Raw genomic sequence first — 6,000 nt, 5'->3', positions numbered from 1 at the left:
TATGATTGATAAAAATCCCAGCATGTTCGGCGTTAATTAACTTCCAATTCAACTTTTCGATATTTCTAACGGTTGATCGTAAATCAATTTCAAGTTTCTTTAGTTCAAAACCTAATTTTTTTTCAATTTATACATGATAGAACAGAAAATCTTTTCGCTATTCATATGCCATCTTCGGTGTTCAAATTGATATGTTGTGGCTGGGCTCAGATGCTCAGATATTTTTATACTTGGTTCCTTGTTTGTTAATTTTACAATCTTCAACGTCTTAAAATATAACACTTTTACGCGTTTTCTTTATCTGAGCACAACCACAACATATTAATTTGAACACCGAAGATGGTATAGGAATACCGAAAAAAGCTTTTCTGTTCTATCATGCATAAAATAAACAAAAATTTTGATTTTGAACTAAAGAAACTTGAAAATGATTTACGATCAACCGTAAAAAAAGGCGAAAAGTTAAATTGGAAGTTAACTAACGCCGAACATGCTGTATCGATAATTGATTTTCTGACAGTCTTAATCCAATTTATATATATATATATATATATATATATATATATATATATATATATATATTATATATATATGTGTGTGTGTGTGTCTGTGTGTGTGTGTGTATTTTAATATTATATATTTTTGTTTAAACAATTATTTGAGTAATATACCTAAAAACCTTGAAAATATTGATATATTATTTAGTTTTGTCTACTTTCGTTCCTGCCATGTTAATTGAACTTATGGTTCATGTTATGTGAGTAGTAGACGTTTCGCAGGTTTCTGCACCTGGCATGTGTTGGTTGTATACTATCTGTTGGGCATTTAATTAAATGGCTTTTAATGCCATACTATGTAGTAATGTTAAACATTACATTTATTATGCGTGCATTCATTACCATGTCTCGCCCTACAGTCTGCACTCAAGATGATTGTGTCATTTTTATAATGATGGCTGGTGCTATCTGCGGCATGTGCTCTAATTGATTCAAATTTATTTGCTTTTCTTCACTCACGTGATTGTCAATGGTCAGTTGTGGGAATTCATACACTCATGCTTCAAAGGTAATTTAGTAACTTAAAATTTGGCTTGCTGGTCATATAATCAACAACAAAATGAACATGTTTCGAGACACACACACTTAAATAATAATACATTAATAAGAAACAAGTACTATCACATGATGATGTCAGTCAATTCAATAAATTATCAATATGAAATGTATTAAAAGGGCAAATGTAATTATTTTCCAGTTCTAAAAGTGTATTTGTAGGCATAACTGAAAGATACAGTTTAAATTTATTTAAAATTTTTGATCATTCTTTTTTTAACATGAATGTTCATTTTTAAGTTATTCGATGAAAAAAATGGAATTGTTTTTAAGTTGAATTGATCAACCACTTACGATCTCAATTCGATAACAACTCCATTTGTTACCACGTCTGACTGCCAACGACTTTCTTCAGTTCAAACGCTTGTTTCGCCATCACTTTAATTTAACGACTGTCCGTAAATATTTTGTTACACGCGGACTCTCAAATCGAACTTCATGTAAAACTACATTTAATAAAAGAGTTCACTGTAGCGATAATTTTGTCAGCTAATCGCACAAATTAATTTGAAATTAATTTATGCTGACTTCTTGTCCACTGTAGCAGCAACTTGAAAGTACAAAGAGCTGCAAACGCTATTACTGCAAACGCTAAATAATATTGCTGTCAATTTATTTTTACAGCAACCGATGTAATATTATTATTATTGATATGATAAGCATGCGGTAAGTGTCACGGTAATATTCTAATTACTTTTTTAATATAAATATTTATTTTCTTTATTAAATTTCTGCTTCTCTCTCTATCTCTCAATGGCTCTCCCTTCCTGATAAATACAACAAATATCAATGTAATTATACTCACACATAATTATATATATATATATATATATATATATATATATATATATATATATTATTTATTTATTGAGTTCATATATGCATGCCTGAGGCACGATAGTTTGCAAGAATGGAAATGTTGAGAAGAGGACCATTGATTGATAAATGGATGGATGGATGGATGGATGGATGGATGGTTGGATGGATGATTGGATGGATAGATGGATGGATGATTAGATGGATGGATGGATAGATGGATAGATAAGTGGATGGATAGATGGATGGATAGATTGATAGATAGGTAGGGATACGGATAGATGGACGGATAAATGGATGGGTCTGGGCATTTCTCAACAATCCCATTTGTTGATGCCACTGTTCTTGGAAAAAAGTTTTAATGGAAACGTTTTTAGCGGACATAATTTTATTTGTTTCCAATAATGGAAACATTATAACTAATTATTACATGATGTCTTTTTCTTACTCTCGTTAGATTCATTCGTATTAGTAGACAGGTGCGTGTAGAAAAATTTGTTCGAAGTATTGTTGGCTATCAACATTGTGTGTATATAAGTTGTTTCATTGATAATCCTGAATATTCATCTACAACAGTTCTTGTTATTGTTATAATTTGAATTATTACTACTGTTTTTAGCAGCGTTTGCTTGAATTTTCAAGCTAATATTATTAAATTATATTATTTTCACTGTTAACGATATTACAAAGCATGATGTTTAGTGATGAATATTGGTGACAAATATAATAAAGATTATTATTATTTAAAATGAAATAATAAAATTATTTGTAATCAATTTTGTGATGTTTATTTCTATTACGATCATAACCAATCTACAACTTTCTCGTTACTCTTCAAATATATTACTTTCAAATAAATTTCTAAAATTTAAATTAAAAACTGCCTCGAATATAAAAAACACAAAAACCTTATATTATCAATACTCATGGCCCTTTGTATTAAACGATGCAAAATTATCTCTACTTTAATGAAGAATTCTGCGCGTTTATAACTTCATCCCAGCCACCAATTATCCGCCCATCTCAACCCGTTCTCGCTTTTAATGTTTTTAAAAAAGTAACGTTTTTGAAGGAAAAGTGACATTATAAGCCCAAAAAAGATCGTAAGTAAAATTTTGACCACATTACCAAAAAATTTTCCCCCTTCAAAATTTTGGCCCTCCCCCCCGTCAATGTTGTCTTGATCCGCCACTTCTACCCCAATTATAAAATAAAGTAAAAAATTTCATTAATGTTCGTAGCAGTGAAGTAGTAGAGAGGTACATGAATACTTTTGTTACTTTTGTTAGTTTTCACATTCTAAATATTCCATCTACTAACAAAAAGTGCTTCAAACGTGGAATGTTCTAACTACACGAGAGAATATCATGTAAGAAAAATAATTACTTCTTCCCTCCAGTTGAATTCTTCAAAAACTAAAAATACAACATGCTTTTAGTTTCAGTGCATAATTAGTTTGCTAATTTTAGTGTACTGAATTTTCATAACAATAATTATTTTTTAATAGATTCCTTTAAATGAAAATTGTTCGTATTCGCTTTCATAACATTTATGTAAGTTTAATGTTTGATAGCTCGCGTGTTTTTACACCAATGTTCAACGAAATATTTAACAAACAAAAAACTGAGCCACTGCATGAATTGAATGTTATGCTACGAATGACTCATCAAGTTAATGAAAGAACAACCAGATTACACTGCCTAGGTGGAACGCGCTTTAAAATAATTATTTTCTACCTCTTTCTTTGTACGCATATTTGTTTGTAAGTATTTGTATCAGTGGATTAATGTTTGTATCGATAGATGTACGTCTGTATGCTTGTATCTATGAATGTATGTTTGTATACAAGCATTTGTATCTATAGATACATTTTTGTACGTTTCAAAGTTTGTTACGTTTGAACGTTTTCAGTCCTGCACGGTTGTATGAAATATTCTTAAAGCACACGCGCAGAATGTTCTATCAGCTGTTCGCAATTGGCAATGTGCATTTTACCTTTCAACGACTATACATTCACATGGTGTTCTCATGTTAAGGGAATGCCTCAATAATGAAGATGATGGTGAAGATGACGATGATGGTGAAGATGATGACGATTGTTATGGTGATGATAAAAATGATTGTTTTGACGGGATAATTTTATTCCGATAAGCTGATAATATTAATATATGTGATAATAGTGATGATGAAAATGATGAGAAGGATATGATGATTGAAAAGTTACGATAACAAATTATGTTTATGAATTGCTAGTACAAAGTAAATTTGAGAAAGTTGACGTTCATGATTTAAATTTAAGTTATGACGCAATAATTTTGATTTTATTGTCATTCTGACATGTTGCCGAACCAGGTAAAATTTATTTAAAATCTTCAACATACAACAAAAAAAAATACAATGTTCTTTTTTGATTATAATTTCAAAATTAAAAACATTGATGAAAGCGATGAAATAACTTGTAATCATCAGTCCGATTCTGAATGAAATAATTATGAATTATGATGAAGAATGATGAAGATGATGAAGAATTACGAAAAATATGATGAAAAATGAGGATGATGGCGACGACGACGAGGATAAAAATTGGCCGATATGTTGTTGAAAGTTTTCTTGTGCAGCGTGTCTGCAGAACTTTTTGTTATCTTCTTCATCATTTATACTTTGCATTTTTGGCGTTCAGTATTTTACGTTGTTATTTATTTGTTTAGTAGAAGATGAACCAGTTGCAATTTACATTTGTTTCAATTATTTGTATTCAGTTGAGTTTTGTAATTATGTAGCATGTTTGCTCCGTGTATGAAGACATGAGCTCTCAAACGCTCCGTGAAAGTTTTTAAAGACGTCAGAAGATTATGGGAGAAAATAAACGTGATGTTTATTTAGAACATTCAACTGAGCATAACACAGAATAACAAAGCAATAAAAAGTAACTATACAGGACGTTGAAAAATGTATTTATGTTTGCCGGTGAAACACCATAATACAAAACACGCACATATCTAGATTTCGGCGCACATACATTAATAAACATTAGTATACATCAATACATACATTGTGTACATATGTTTAAAAATAAAACATATATTATATACATATATATTTATATATATATACAGTGTATGCATATATGTATAATGTATGTATGCCTATGTAATGTTCGTATACCTCTATGCATTCATAGTACGTGATGTAATACACCAAAAACTTTATTCTCGCTGGCACTTCATCTTGAAAAAGAAAAATTCTTATGTTGTGAGAGTAAAATATTTGAAATTTGTTTCGAAAGAAAATAATTGCTTGTAGTGCAGTGTATCACTGCAAAGTTTTTATAAAATTTTCAAACTATAAATTTTGGATTTTAAACAGGTTATTTTGTTTTCAATTTTTTCAAAGTGCAACAACAACAGCATCAACAAAAAAACAAAAACAACCAACATCGAACAATCATAAACCATGCAACAACCTCACGTCGAGATAGTCCGTCACGAATAAGTTTTTATTATTGGAACGAACATACGTGGAATCTTATTAACTTCTTGGTGCATCATCTGTTGCAATTACATCAACAAAAATATAAGTTGTTGTTTAATTAATTGTCACCAAAAACAAAACAGAAGCAACAACAGCATCAAAAATTATCTCGTTAGCATCGTTTCAGATGTCCTCGCTGATATGCTAATTGCATTGTTGTCGACAACTCTGAAAATTTCATAATTTCATAAGATACCAGATTATTTATTTCAATACTAGCTGTACCCACTCACATCAGGCCCATGAATTAAAAAGAGCCCTACGTATTTTAGGCGGGAGCCTGTGTATATTTTTAAAGTTATTCAAATTAAAGTTATTAAAACTGAGTTTTCAAGGATGATGGCGTAGACGAGTTTTTGTCACCGTCCTCTGCCGACTCGTCTTCTCGATCTTCTTATTAACGTTTTTACAATAAGACTTTTTTAAATTGTAATAAATTTTCATTTTTCTAAATTTTTAGTTTTCGAAGGTCTCCCTAAAGAAAATTTTCATCTTCTTTGAAACTAAACCATAGTGTCTAGATTAAGCTGAAGTCAGTACA

The sequence above is a fragment of the Helobdella robusta genome (assembly GCF_000326865.2).
Source record: "Helobdella robusta unplaced genomic scaffold HELROscaffold_15, whole genome shotgun sequence".
Lineage (NCBI taxonomy): Eukaryota > Metazoa > Annelida > Clitellata > Rhynchobdellida > Glossiphoniidae > Helobdella > Helobdella robusta.
This window is presented reverse-complemented; position numbering follows the sequence as displayed.